Source organism: Lycium barbarum, chromosome 2 (genome assembly GCF_019175385.1).
Source record: "Lycium barbarum isolate Lr01 chromosome 2, ASM1917538v2, whole genome shotgun sequence".
Lineage (NCBI taxonomy): Eukaryota > Viridiplantae > Streptophyta > Magnoliopsida > Solanales > Solanaceae > Lycium > Lycium barbarum.
In genome coordinates, this window is record NC_083338.1 from 143,161,973 (window position 1) to 143,178,548 (window position 16,576).

The following is a 16,576-nucleotide window of genomic DNA, read 5'->3' on the forward strand; positions in this document are numbered from 1 at the left end:
TCAGTATCGAGATCCAAAACCCTATCTATACACCTATCCTTAAGCAAAAGAAATCTTGTTAGTCCTACCATATAAACTATTATCTCGACTTAATTGAAGGGAAGAACTTAGGACTGTGGAACTTTTCCCATGACTCCAACCCTTAGCATTCCAATTGAAATTAAAGGAGATGAAACTAAATAAACTTAGGCCATTTTCCTTTTTCAGGGGGATTAGAGGGAATGAAATTACGGGGACAACAACTCAAATTATATTCCAGAGGAAATAAATATTGGTTAGGTAAAATTTATAGATTGTCAGGCAAAAGGGATGAAAGGAAGAGCACTCCTACTTATTTTTGGGATAAATCCCAGACACCTTAGATACCAGATTCTCGAGACTCTTGTGTGATAGGCATTAGATGATTTGAGGTTTTGGGGTTTTGCTCGCAGACCCAATCCTACTGCTTCCATAGGTATCTTATTTTAAAATTCTTTCTCTACATGAGTCAAGTTTTTTTAATAGAACTACACCGACGGAGGGGATAATCATAGATGTACTATGGTTTTATTTATTTATTTATACCTATATCTTAATTTTCAGTTAAAAGCCTTTTCTGAAAGCTTTATGTTGGGTCACTTCAAGAGTAGAATCAACACCTCACCTCATATTTTAGGAATCACACAAAGATGGACCTGAGCATTCTCCTATTCTACAAAGCCCTTTAGAGCTGCAGTACGGGATGCTTAACACTCTTCTCTTTTCGAGTGAATTGAATTACTTCGGCTCTTATGTGTTTGATCAAGTAGAAGGGTGGATGTCCCCCTTTAGCGAATTCGTTCACTCATTCCTTCTTTACTTGTTCGCTACAGATGAGAGAGTAAGTAACAACAACAACAACAACAACAACCACCCAGTGAAATTCCACATCGTGGCGTCTAGGGAGGGTAGATGAGAGAGTAAGTAATAGGTGGAAAAAAAGGATCCTTAAATCTTTTCTTGCTTCGTGGTATGGACCAAAGCATGCAAATGTTCCATCGTATATCGATACTTACCCAATTAAACTAAAGTATAATCGATCGAGATCGAAGCTTATGCAATTGCGGAATTCCATTCAAATAGAAAGTTTTGATTAGTTCAAGGTCAATCACTAGCTGTATGAAAAGATAGCAGCTGACCAAAAGTTTTGAATGGAGAATGAATGAAAAGAATAGTCGTGCATAATGGCATGATAGGGAAAGTAATGTCGATACATCTAACTTAAATATATCACCATATCATCTTCTTTGTAATAACAATAAAGATTTTTACTTTAGTATACTTCTCACCGTTACAGTATCACCTAAAAGATAACTACATGTCATCGTCTATATACGTGAATTCAAGGTTTGAAGTTTATGACTGCCGACAACGATCTCAAGTAAATATACAATAATAGTTGATTTCACAATCAAATATTTCTAAATATTTTGTGTTTTTTTCTAATAAATAAACAAAAACTATTGAGTTCACGTGAACTTATACGTGACACTACCGATCCGCCCACCATCGTCTATGATAAGTAGGACTTTTAACCTTAAAATACGCCAAGCTACATGTTATATACTTGATTAACATATACCAATACTGTAAAAAAAAAATACATTACGTGATATTCTTTTTAATTAACATAAAGAAGAAAACAAAAAAGGAGCATGCCTTGATTGATAATTGTTGCTTTTTCTAAGGGCACAATAAGGAGCGTAGTCAACACCTGCTGCCAGACATAAAGTGGAAGTGGGTCTCTATTTTGATTGAAATATTCCAGGAATGATTAGTAAAGGGCCCTTAAAAAGAAATTAAACCCTTTGCTTTTTTGTTGATAATATTTTATAATTTGTTTATGTTATATTTACTAAATCAATCTACTAAATAATTTAATCAAGGCTTTTAAATGAGAGATTTGCTGTTGTTCCACATGTTAATCTAAGACGAAAGTCTTCTTTTGGATAACCACTGCAGAATGTTTTCCACTTTAAAAAAGCTAATATCAAAATATCCATCTTTATTGTTTGTGTGCTATCCTTTTGTTCATTTATTTTCTTCACGGGATCTAATCAATAGTCTCCATTTTTTGTTTTTTTCTGTTCTCTCCAACAGAAACGAAACAATTAATAAAGAAAAAGAAATTTGTTTTAAGCTTGTCTCACCTTATACGAATTAATTGCTTATATGACCAGCAACTATTAAAAATAACATAATAAAGTCGTTTTTTTATTTTGCAACAGAAAAACACTTCACTATTAAAAATGGTGTAACCAATTACTTTTCTTTATTTTTGTATAGAAAAGTAACTCAACCATTACAAATGATGTAACAAAATCTTTTTCTTATTTTATATCAGAAAAGTAATTTCTTTGCCATTGATATAACAAACCAAAAATACTCTTAACCGGAAATGTACTTTAGATGACAAAACAAAACAAAAAATATAAAACACATTCATTTTAGTTAATATAGGACTATCGACCCATGAAACTCAAGGGTCCGGAATTAAAATGCCCAAAAAAAAATCATTTTGAACCAAAATACCCCAATAAAAAAAATGTTACAAAAGTACCTTTAGCGCAGTAAAATACTGCGCTATAGCACTTCACGGAGACAAAGCCGTTAAGTGCTATAGCGCAGTATTTTACTGCGCTATATAAATCTTTCTCTCACCTATAACGCAGTAAAATATTGCGCTATAGGATTCCGCCATAAAACCCATCGAGTTCCACCACTGGTCCCTCCAGTGGTTAAAAAAAAAAAATTGAAACGCCATTGGAGGGGAAACCGAGGTGGTCCCCACATCCAAAAACATCATTTTCTATTAAATTTCGTCCGGAAAGTTTAGATTCTCGGTATATTCAAGTCGAGGAGCAAGATTCTAAGTTCGAATTTTGAAAAAAAGCGGCGTACAACTCGTTTAAAATAACTCTACAAAAAATCTTCGATTAAGGTTTTCTACTATGAACTTGTGTTATTAATTTGTTATATACATTATAGTCTAAGCATGCTTAACATTTAATCCTTGCTATTTTCCAAAAAAAAAAAACAAATTTTTTTTTGTTATTGTTCGGACTGGGCAGTGGCTTTTGCCACTGTTCCGATTATTTTTTTTGTTTAATTCATTATTTGTTAAATGTTTATGAATTGTTAATTTGTTAAATGTTTATGAATTGTTAATTTGTTATATGTTTATGAGTTGTTAATTTGTTAATTATTTATAAATTGTTAATGAATTATTATTTTGTTAATTGATTATTTGTTAAATATTGATTATGAATTTATTAGTTGTTAAATATTGTTTATGAATTGAAAGAAGTTGATTGGTAATGAATTATTATGTTGTTAACACTTTGTTTGGATGATTGTTATGTATTGTTTTGACATTTATCGTATTGTGTTGTATTGTATATGACCAAATCAGTGGTTACATAAAATAGGACCTTTCGTCGTTACATAACAATAAAATTAAAGTAACAATCAAATCAAACATTGTATTTAAACTAACAACATAATATAATACAATAGGTATCAACCATCCAAACAAGTTGTAAATGATTATGAAATGTTAATCTATATAATTTTAAAAGCGTGAATATATATGTTAAATAAAAAAAATTATCTTAAAAAGAATAGTTAAAGTTCTTCTTTTCATAAATACATAAGCTAACGAAAAAACTGTAAAGTTTGTAGGAAAATATGTGGTCGACGAATATACTCTTTTAGTTTAATTTTATCGTAGTTGTGCTGGCTATTTGGTCAACTCAAAATATATCACATATTCAAAATAGAGTTCCAAACAAATATTACTGCTGAATTTCGATTCCCAAACTAATTAACTTAACAAGTCTTTGCCATCACATAATTCAAAAGTAATTAACTTAAAAATCTTTGCCATCACATATGTGTCCTTACTATCACATATTAAATTTACTGCATATCCCATGTTAATTATTCACAAGATATAATACTACATAATTCACATATTCCCTACAAATTATTAATTAGTTAATATAATTTATCTTTTATTTCAAGAATAATGACTAATTTAGTTTGTACAGACCGGACACTTTCATGGATCTGAATGTTCCCCCTGGGCCCAATGTTCCCCCGGCGCCCGATGCTCACCCGGGGCTCGATGCTCACCCGGGGCTCGCTGTTCACCCCGGTCCCGCCGATAGATCAGTATTATCTTTGCAAGACAATAATAGGTCAGAGTTATTATGGGCCGGTACTATAGGGATATCTACTAGGCTTTGTCCCCCTAGGCTGCAGAGAGAGTGGACTCTTTTACGCGAGCACCCCCCACACCCTCGCGTGTTGGAGATATTGTTTCGCGGCGGCATCTACCGTTGCGTGTCCGTTGGTCGGGTACAACATGATTGGGCCAGAGACACATACCTTCCATCTTCGCACTGGTGAGGCCACGATTACACTTCAGGATGTGGAGGTCCTCTTTGGATTGCGGGTAGATGGAGAGCCACTACACACTCGGTACGAGCCTCCTCCTGGTCAGATGTGGGCGACAGAGTTGACTAGGCTCACCCACTTCGTGCCTGATGCCGAGGGCCAGATTTCGGGACAGAGTCGGATTAAGATTAGTGCACTCTGCACTTATTTGGAGGGTCTAGATCCGGTTGACGACGGCACCCCGCAGGACGATGTTGATCGTCATGCCCGTTTGTACCTGCTTATTATATTCGGGGACATCTTGTTCCCGAACTCATCGAGTGCTTTTGTCAGCTTACGTTATTTGGTTTTCTTGGAGCATCTGGACCGCCTGGGAGACTACAGCTGGGGTGGTGCTGTTTTGGCGTATCTTTACAGATGCTTGTGTCGAGCGTCTATTGGTGTTGTCAGAGATGTGTGTGGATTTTTTGCTCTTCTCCGGGTAATATTTTAAGTGTGCCTTCCTTTAATGTAGACAAACCTCTTGAAATGACGACTTAAAAATTCGTATTTTCTAATATCGCTTACAGTTATGGGCGTGGGAGAGGATGCTGTCTTTTCAGCCCGTACCTAGGCATCACCTCGAGATTGACATGCCTTATGCGAGGAGGTGGATAGCGGGTTTTGACCAGGATGTGAATACGCACCACAGTATTCTTCCATTCCGGGACCAGCTTGATCACATGACGGACGATGCGGTAAAACTATTTAAATTTACATTAATAATTTAATTAAACGTCTTTTCTACTTGGTGATCACTGATTTGTATTTATATGTTATGCAGCTATTTATATGGACGCCGTACACTGCTATATTAGTTGGTTTGCCGCCCTTCTGTAGGGCAGGTCAGGGGGTTTGGAGGTCGCGGTGTCCGTTGATACACCTTGACATCGTAGAGGATCACATGCCAGATCGTGTCTTACGACAGTTTGGGCATACACAGAGTATACTCCTTGACGTCCGTCATGAGCTCCGACACTACCAGCGGGACGATCGGGCTGCCGTTGATGATGATTTGCTGGCTTTCATGGATGTCCAGCTCTACCGTTGGGAGAACAGGTTGGGCACTTTAGCGGTGGTTGGCCATTTGACTCCCATTGAGCATTACATGCTGTGGTATCATCTGATCACACGCCGATTGATCGGCAACCCAGCTTTGCGTCCCCCTAGGGATGTAGGATACTCAGCACTCGCGAGGCAGTACGAGGCATTGGTAAGTTTATCGTATTTAGATTTATTTAATTGCATTAATTGTTACGTTTTAAAAATAAACTTTTTTTTTCTGTTGAACACAAATGCAGCTGGTGGCCGTACAGCGTTTACGCATCTTGAGGTTAGAGCATATGCCTTACCCTGGGTTTGCAGGGCTTGCCACGGAGATGGTACGGATATCCGAGGATGGTATCCGGAAGGCAGGCAAGATTAGGCGCAGGGAGAAGCCTGTTCTGGAGGCTGAGTATCAACCAGCACCAGGAGGAGGACCGGGTGCTCCCAGAGGAGGAGGCCGTGCTGGCAGAGGACGTCGTGCTGCCGGAGGACGCCGTGCGCGTAGAGGACGCGGCGCTGCTGCTAGAGGACCTAGTGGTGGAGGACACCATCTGGTAGATGAGGCGGATGAGGCCGATCCCGTTCCAAAGGGCGTTCACGGTCTAGTCCATCCGCAGTCGTTCCAGGCCGGTGGCAGCTCACCTGGGGACTCACCTACGTTTACGCCGGCACTCTTACTTGCTGAGATACCCGGGTCTTCATCACAGCCGAGCCAGAATGCATACATGGAGGAGCGTGGTAACGTTGATTAGGCGGCGTTACGCGCTTCATTAGCTGATGAGCGGCCTGTGAGGAATTTTGAGGGAGCCAGGATTTTTTTACTTCGATGAGTTTTTGATCCCGGTTAGTATTTAAAATACTTATTTGTTCCTTTAAAATTATTTATTTTAAATATATATATGTTACTCATTATTTAGTAATATTTTGTATTTTAGGATTCGGCGTCAGCGGGTCCACCAGAGCCACCCACTCAGGCGTTTTCTCATGGGTCTGTCGAGCCAGCGGTGTCTTCCCATATGACTACCGAGTCATAGGTAAGCTTTTTATTAAAATTTGTTTTATTCAATATAAGGTCAATATTTAATATACATATTTGATTATTTAAAGTACTTATTTTAAATATGTATGTTACTTATTATTTCGTTTTTTTCATATTTTAGGATTCGGCGCCAGTGGGTCCACAGGAGCTACCCATTCAGGAGCATTCTCATCAGCCTGCCGAGGCAGAGGGGTCTTCTCATGAGACTATCGAGGCGCATGTAAGTTTTTTACTTAAAACTAATTTTATTCAATATAAGGTAAAGATTTATTTAATTTTTATAACCTTTACTTGGACTTCGAACATCATCTCGTCCAGGAGACTACCTCATATTCACCACCACACCCATCTCAGGAGCCTACAGACCCATCTCAGGAGCCTACTCAGGCGCCCGTTGACACACAGGTTTGATTAAATAAATAACGTTAATGTATTCAATATAAATGAGAAATGGTACTAATTATTATATATTTTTTAGGTTCATCCTTCGGCGCCCGCGGTGGCAACTCCTGACGAGGAAGAGGTCGAGTTTCCAGACCTAGCTCAGCCTGAGGTTCTGAGCGTGCCAGCGGGACTAAATCCCAAGAAGAAACACGTTCTAGTTAAGGGCGCAAGGGCTAGGGGAAGAGAAAATGATCATGACTTGGAGCGTCCGGTTATTAAGAGGAAAAAGGGCGATGGAGACGATGGCGAGGGCGATGGAGACGATGGCGAGGGCAGTGGGGATGGTATGAGCCTTAGGCCTAGAGATAGTCTCCGGCATACTACATGTGGGGCCCATCCTCGATAGTGTATATACATTAGTGTTGTACAATTTATCGTAAATATTATATATTTTTTGCATATTTATAAATATTATCTTAGTCTTTATTATTATTTATAGTTTCACATCCTAAATTGATAGTAAAAAAAAACGTGACACATTCGAAATAAAGTTAAGCATTAATTTAAAATAAGACGAAACCCTAAAAGATAAATAACTTAAAGCTAATGACTACAAGTCTTCAAACAAAAAAGGACTTCGAGCACTTTTCAACCACTAAAACGACAATCCAAAGTATTGCGTATTCTTGATGTGTTGAGCCTATTTTATTAATTGTACAAATATAACTAGAGTTCTATATAAAATGTTGAAGTTCCGGAATCTCAAAGCATGATTAATATACGGCTAAACTACGTAAAAAAGATAAACTACGTAAAAAGGAGTGAAAATGTAATGTTTTGGAAAATGGCGGAGTCCTATAGCGCAGTATTTTACTGCGTTATAGGTGTGAGAAAGATTTCTATAGAGCAGTAAAATACTGCGCTATAGCACTTAACGGCTCCGTCTCCGTGAAGTGCTATAGCGCAGTATTTCACTGCGCTAAAGGTACTTTTGTAATTTTTTTTTTTGTTGGGGTATTTTGATTCAAAATGATTTTTTTGGGAGCATTTTGGTTCCGGACTCGAAACTCAACCCGTCTTATATGGACTATTCAGCATAATTTTGATCCACTGATATGAAGCTTTATTGAGAAGAAAACGAAGGAAGATAAATTAACAAGAAACTTAACGAGGAAACTTGCTTAGTTACTAAGGATCTTAAGCTATGCATGATCACATCAAAATAGTTACTTAATTGAGTGCTAATCAAAATAGAAGAATTATTTCCTTTTAGTGGTCGTGGGTAATAATGAGGAAAAAAGAAGATATAAGTGGTTGGGACTATGAGCACTATTTTTAACTTTAAGAAGAATAAGTAGTAATGGCCTAATGGGATGTTTCCTTTATGGTGAAAGTAGTAGAATTTTGCATGCCAAAAATTGCATGGATGGAGGCCTTCGTGGAGACAGATTTTCCAAATGTAAATCATTTGGTTTGAATCTTTTAAAGAGAAAAAAATAATAATGAGTGAGGGTATGTTTGGGAGGGAAGTACTGAGAATGGAGGATTGGAGAGGGGTTTGTGCGTGTGGATTCGTTTCCTTTGATTATATGGTAATGATGAGTCACTCCACCAAACACTAATAAATTTCTCTGCCATGAAATCATCAGTTTATCCTTTTTTCTATCATATGATGTATATTTGATATTTCTTGTCCGATTAATCTGAAGTAGCACTAAATGACCTATAATATGAAGGTAAAACGCGTTCTCGTCGTAAAGCTCTTCATTTATAGAACTTGAATTCGAGACATGTAATTAAAAATCGAGAAATTTCTACCATCCAACCACACCCCCAATCAGTCTTTAATCTTTCTTCCTTCCCTTGATAAGGCTAAGGATCAAAGCTCTTTTTTTTTTTTTTTTTTTTTCTGGGGTCCGGAGCAAAGAGAGATGTAATTTAGTTTATCCCTCTTGGTGAGAATGGTAAATTTAATTCTAAGCGGGGTAGACCCCAGTGCAAGAGCCAAGATTTTAACAATTGGGGTTCAAAAACATAAAGAATCAGACAAACGAAGAAGCCAAAGAGGTTTAATGTTTACTATATATACATAAAAAATAAATTTCACCTTATATATATAGTGTAATTTTTCCCAAATGGGATTCGGACGAACCCCTTTGACCCTTACTGGCTCCGCCCCTAGTAGACCCACTATGAAGGGAGAACACTTCCTTGATAAATTTTTTTATTCTTAAGACTTAAATCAGAGATCCATAATTATAGATTGAGGAATCTCAATCATTTCACCGTCTTGGACAGTCATTTGTGTCTCTTCTTTCATTACCGTTATATATATATATATATATATATATAAGGTTAGTGAGGTCTTGTAGTCATCACATTCTCACAACTCCGATACGATGATTACATGTGGACTTTTCCATTGACTTTTCCTTGCATATCTTTATTTTTCATTTTTTGCTCTCCTTCAATTTTTTAATACCACTCCACGTGAATTTTTATAATTGGTTTGTTGCAACCATTTTTTAAGAATCTCTTCTTGCTACTTATTGAGTTATTCATCCGGTCTATATTATATGGTTGTTTTAATTTTTATATTTAGTTTCATATATTATTTTTATATATAATCAATATTTAGATAAGTGAATTTGTGTATAACCAAGAAACCATGTTACGTAGATATTCCCTCCGTCCATTTTTACTTGTTCATGTCTGAATACACACACCCCTTAAGGAGCAATAAATATAATGACAATTTAACCATATTACCTCTAATTATTATAAAATATCTAATAATTGAAATCAATCAAACATACTTTGTGATCCTCACATCCTCACAACTCTAATAAGATGCTTGCATGTGGCTCTCCAATTGACTTTTCCTTGCATATTTTCATTTTTAATTTTTGCTCTCCTTCATTTATTTAATACCACTCCACATGGATTTTTATAATTGGTTTGTTGCACAACTTTTTTAAGAATCTCTTCTTTCCACTTATTGAGATATTCCTCCAATTCTATTTTACGAATTTAGGTTATTTATTGAATTTCATCTAAACTAAGGTTAAAGATCACATTTGACACATAAAATAATGAGTGAAAAATTAATATATATCAAAATAAATATATTTATATCTATAAATAAAAATTACATGCTCACAAATTCATAAAAATACGAAAATATTTTTCAATTTATGATCTTCCCTGAGTTGTAATTATCATATTTATCATGTTAGTTTATAGACTATCGAATCACTTACGTCCTTTTGGTATTTGCTAAATTTCCTACCAAACTTACTTCCTCATAAATATTTTTTTTAAAAACAATTATTCAATTATATGGCGAATAAAATTTAATAAATATGAAAACTTATCAATAAGATATGGTTAACATGCAAATACACTAAATTAATTATGTAATAACCACTAAAGGGGCTGCTCCTCCCTTAACCAGAGGTCTCGGGTTCGAGCCTTGCGTATGAAAAAATCCTTGGTATAGGGAGCGCTTCCCTCCGAATGGGGCCCTACGCGGCGTGAATCAAGATATAGTCGGGCTCCACTGTTGGTACCGAACACCGGGTGAAAAATAAAATAAATAAATAAATAAATTATGTTGTAGAAATATGTGAGACAAATTATACTTATTTGATAAAAATTATGTTATATTTTTATATTTTGAGTTTGGGTCCGGGCTTAGCACGGACCTTCAACAACTAGTGTGTGTATATATATATATATATATATATATATTAGGTGGAGGGCAGAGGAAGATTTAATTTGGTTTCCCTCTTGATGAGAATGGTAAATTTAATTCCAAGAGATTAGGAGAACAGAAATCTGACCAACTTTCCATTTATAAGTGGATCATGGATCATGGATCATCATAATATCAAGTTCTTGCAATATGTTAGTACTTAGTAGTGTTGTGTTTCTTATTTTTTGTGGGGTCACAATAATAAATAGCAGGTGAAGTTAAATCTAAGTAGTTATATTCACCACTTAAAACAACAAAACTGTGTGGTATAACACAAAAATATAAGGCATTTATAGCTACGAAATCTTAACTATGAATTTAAAAGTCGTGGCTAGTACCTAATAATAGCCACAAAAATTTGAATTCCTTAGCTATCTATAAATTCGTAAAATTTCTTAGCCACGAAAATCATATTGGCAAAGCTAATTCCTCATTTTTGCTATAATTGCTAAGAATCGTGGCAATAATTACCTAAATAGCTGCAACTTTTTTGCTACAGTGAAATTTCATAGCTAATTATTAAGTTTTGCCACGAATTGAAACTTACTGTAGCAACAGTTCACCTTTTAGCCACGATAAATTATTTGAAACAACATGTCGTAGCTAAATGAGTATTTTTGCTTCAAGTTATAAAAAATTGTGGCAATAGTTAAATGATATAGCCACAAAGTTTTAGCTTTTATAAAATTTCATAACTAATATTATTTTTTTTGCCACAAGTTGAAACTTATTGTAGTAATAGTAACGTTTTAGCCACAAAAAAATATTTGAAACAAAATATTGTAGCTAAATAAGTATTTTTTGCTTCAGGTTATATGAAATTATGGCAATAGTTAAATGATATAGCCACAAACTTTTTGTTATAACAAAACATCGTAGCCAATTATTAATTTTTGCCACGAGTTAAAAGTTACTATAGCAATAGTTTACCTTTTAGCCACAATAAATTATTTGGAACAACATGTTGTAGCTAAATACGTATTTTTGCTTCAAGTTATTAGAAATTATGGCAATAATTAAATGATATAGCCACAAACTTTTTGTTATAACAAAACTTTGTAGCTAATTGTTGTTTTTTGCCACGAGTTAAAACTCATTGAAGCAATAGTAATCTTTTACCCACAAAAAAATATTCAAATTAACATATTATATCTAAATAAATACTTTTGCTTCAAGTACTAAAAAGTCGTGGCAATACTTGACGTAATAGCTATAATCATCAGTTTTAGGTTCTGATTCCATGTCTACAATATTATCATCAGCTGAGTTAACATCAGTACTGATAAAATCAAGATTATAATTAAAAAATTAGCTTTATCTAATTAATGTGTGAATAACTAAATATATAGAATTTAAACAGCTATAATCTTGTATCAATTGCATCGTATAACATATTATATTTATTTAATCTACACAATAAAAAGTGTTATGATATATAGTCTTGTACAATGTTAATATCTTATTGATTATCGTAAACCAAATTATATACTAAATTCAAAAACTAAAAATTTAATATGATTAACATACATTACGTTGTCTTGTTCCTTTTGTGACTATATTTGGACATTTTGGAATACCTATATAATTAAGAAGTATATTTTAAAATTTCAATGATATATATGATTGATATAGAAGTGCATAACAATACTAACTAGTATATCATAATTCATATTAAAATCCAACTTAATAAATTCGTAGTAAACTAGTATTATATTTGTGACAGTTTGGTTATTCATACTATTAAATTTTATGTTCAATAAATTAAGAATATTGTTGACATACGTACGATTGTAAATCAAAACAAACTATTATATAATAATTTATATTTAATAAAGTATTACTTGCAAGATTCGATATGATGAATAATTATGTAATTTTATTAATTAATTTTGAACATCTAATTATATCACATTTAAATATCTATGTGCTTGTATGATTGTATCTAACTACATTGATCACTAATTATATTAAATTTAAATAATATGCATTATTGATTTTATGATCTTATGGCAATATTAAATAACTAATGCTCACCCGAAGGATAGCGACTGTGGTTTCGCTTGTCATAAAAAAACTTAATAATTATTACAAATATAATTAATAATTTGATGTAATTACAATAGGAGCATATGAGTTATGACAAACCCGTTTGGCATTCACTTTTTTCCGGAGTAATAATTTTTTACTTTATTTAAAATAAATGTTTGGCCATAAAAAATTCAAATTCAACTTGAAGTTGTATTCCGAATTTGGAAAACAGCTTATAGCATGTTTTCCAACCCACTTTTCACTTTTGAAGTTGTACTTAAGTACATTCAAGCATGAACATTATTTCAAATATTCTTTGCAAAAAGTATGACCAAACACAACTTCATTTGAAATCTACGGCCAAACACTTACTTAGTATGATTCATATATAGTGTAGGGGTCTCTTCTCTTTTGTGACTATATTTAGACATTTTATAATACCTAAATTATTAAGAATTATATTTTAAAATTTTAATAATATATACTCGCTCCGTTTCAATTTATATGAACCCATTTGACTGGACACGACATTTAAGAAATAGAGAAGACTTTTGAAACTTGTGGTTCAAAATAAGTCTTGAAAATTTGTGTGGCTGTAAATCATTCATAAAGTGAATTTGTTTCCAAATTAGAAAAGAGGTCATTTATTTTGGCACGGACTAAAAAGGAAATAGGTTCAAACAAATTGAAAAAGAGGGAGTATGATTTATGTACTAACTAGTATATCATAACTCGTACTAAACGAGGAATTAATTTTTAATACAATTTAAAGAAATATCTAATAATATTTATTAAATTTGAATATTTAACTATGTTAGATTTAAATAACTATGTTCTTGTATTTATTTATTGATTACTATTATATCCAATTTAAATAAATAAAAGTTATCAATTAATGGCTTAATGCTATTTTAATAACTTGATACTCCTAGACCTAGTTGTCAAGAATCTAAGCACGGTCCCTGTTCCCTTTGTCTAATCTAAAACCTAGTCCTCATCTTTTCCCTCTAGCCGCCACACCTCTCCACGGTTTCTTGTTCTCTTTTTCAATTTCACCAAAACAAATCTTTATTACTCCATGTCTAAAGTTCATAAGGGGTTCTTTGGTTTTTATGCAATGCAATTGGATAAATAGCTAATTGATTCTTTTTATTACGCAATGGAGGGGCAAAAGTAATGTCCTCTTTTATTAGATCTGCATCAACAAGCGCTTTTGATGCCATTAATCTCTTTTGAAATGTGATTCCGGAGTTGGTATTGACTTTTCTATTTCATATTCACAGTTTATTGAGCTGAATGAACTCTCTTGCTATTTGTTAGGTATTTTGTTGTTCATGTTAATATTTGTACGTTTCACCGTTATTGATCTATAAATCTTTCATGAAACAATAATGTAGAAATGTGTTTGTTTCTTAATTGAGATTTGGTTAGAAGAAACTTTTAGCGTAAAGATTCAAATATATTATGAAATATTTAGAGTTTTGCTATCCCTTTTAATATTACTGTGAAGATTTTTCATGAGAAGTTAATCGATGTATTTCTCATAATATATGATTCAATATACTTATATACTCATTCGTTTATGTTTATGATGTTAATTTACTTTATCAAAATTAATAGGCAGATTATGGAATTATTAGAGCCGCAACAATAATGACAAATTAGAGGGCGGATATTGATCAAACTAAGATGCTGTTGGAGGCTGCGTGGGAGGAGAGAAGTGAAAAGATCGTGCTGAGTTTGAGTCTCAAGCAAGATGACAACAACAACAACATACCCAATGTGATCCCACAAGTCTCAAGCAAGATATTACTATTGTAATTGTGTCATAGACAAATGATGTATTATGAATGTTTGAAATTTTAGCTATGTAACTATGTGTAACTTGAAACCTATTATGGAATACAAAATTAACAATGCTTGTGGCGTAATCTTCAATATGTAGCGATGAAAATTTTGAATTCGTAGCTATACATACAATTGCCAAAAACAGGGCTACGCATTTTTACTTTTCGTAGCAAATGTAGAAAAAAATTAGCTATAATTTTATATATTTCATGACAAAAAGAATGGATTCTTTAGATACATACGAATATATTTGTGGCAAATACTTGAACTCATAGCTAAATACATTATTATTGCCACAAGACTAAACTATAAAAATAGCCACCAAATTTGTATTTTCATAGCAAATAGCTTAAACTTTTTGCCACAAAAGAGCACACTGTAGCTACAATATAAAGATTGCTACAAGTTTTATTTGTCGTGGCAAAAGAATAAAATTATTTGCTATAAATATATTTTTCGTGGCAAGAGCATTTTACTATAACAGCTACAACACAAAATAATTCGTAGCAATAAGTATTACTCCTTAGCCACGGATCACCAAAAGTCTGTAGCTAACCTTTAGCTACGCTACATTTTGCTACGGATGTTACGAAAAAAAAAATTGTGGCTAAAGTGTTTAGCCACGAAAATTTTCATATTTAGCTACAACGTATTTTATAGCTATAGATGACTTATGTCGTAGTAACTTACTTCAACAACCATGCATGCCATAAAATTTATGTAGGTCTCTGGTTTCATGAGTGATATGTTTTTCCAAATAACTACTTCAAGGGGTCCATTGTGGCCCATATATTAACTGAGTTCAATATTTTTTTCCCTCCTTTTCCACAGCACTGGTACATGCAATTGAAATTTAGAGCAATTACCCCTTATCTATAAAAGTCCCAGGCTTGTCCCAAGCTAGGAATTCTGGAAATTTTTATCACCGTCGCCTCGTTATTGATTGAATTAATCCTTGTTGTAGTGATTTCAAATATCTAATAGAAGGAAGTTGTTTGGATCATTTACTTGTGGATATATGCTTGAAATTATCATAATTTATGTATTCTGTCTTAACTAAGAGGAGAGACTAGTCTAGAAGTGACTTCTGGTCGTATATGGACGACTTCATTCTATTTCTTATGTGCACTAGCTAGCTCAATTTCTTTACTAACTTTTTACATGCCTAATAAAGAATAATTCATTATAAGTGAACAAAAGAAGAGTTCTTCCTAATCCACGCATGAGTGACATTTTTTTTTTGAGATATTCTTTATTATTTCCAGCACCATTTAGGCCCCCTAGTCTAACACCAAGCGGGATAGGCTTGGTTGGTGCTACTAACAGTTGTTTTGTGCTTCTGTTATCGCATTATTTTTTGAATGTTATGTTACGCTGTCTTTATTATTTGCTATGTCGAATTTGTTATGTCTTGTTTACTTCTGTATTGTCTTTTTCAAACTGCTTTGTTATGTGTTATTTGAGCTCAGAGACACAATATTTCTATCTCCTAGATTATGAGGTAGGAATAAGGTGTGCGTACACTTTGTCTTTTCAGACCCACCTACGGGAATACAATGGCTATGTTGTTGGTGTCAAATTGAAAGTTTTAAAACTTACAAAGTCGTAATGAAGAGATCATAATTTCTTGGAATCTATAAATTCTGGCCTATGTAGAAAGTCGTAGAGCCTGCAGCAAGGCCAGCTCTGTGCACATAACTTTCAACACGTAAGTGTAGATTTTCTTCATATAGATAGAAGAGAAATAAATGAGGTTTGGGGCAAAGTCATCACGTGAGAAGTGGGAGGGACAAAAATATTAAACATAAAATCCAAAAGAAAATCTAAGGAAGATCCCAAAGAGACTTACGTTACATATTGGCCAAATAAAGAAGCAGATCGTGGATTTTATGGATTTGTATGATAGGTATATCTCACAATAATTTCTGCTTTTAGGACCTTCGCTACTCCATCTAGCTGTTTTAATGTCTTGTCTCTGACTTATTTCTGCCCTTTCAACTGTTCCCTTCTTCAGGACCCAA

At 33.8% G+C, this 16,576-nt stretch overlaps 1 long non-coding RNA gene across 2 annotated transcripts; it reads left to right on the top strand.

Moving 5' to 3' along the window:
- Nucleotides 1-13,663: 13,663 nt before the first annotated feature.
- LOC132623175 (uncharacterized) lies at nucleotides 13,664-14,633 on the top strand. 2 transcript variants are annotated; one of them, XR_009576116.1, is made up of 2 exons: nucleotides 13,664-14,027; nucleotides 14,328-14,633. It is a non-coding gene; the product is annotated as an uncharacterized LOC132623175 (long non-coding RNA). The 2 variants fall into 2 exon arrangements; XR_009576127.1 differs by having other exon boundaries at nucleotides 13,664-13,961.
- The last annotated feature ends 1,943 nt before the right edge of the window (nucleotides 14,634-16,576 follow it).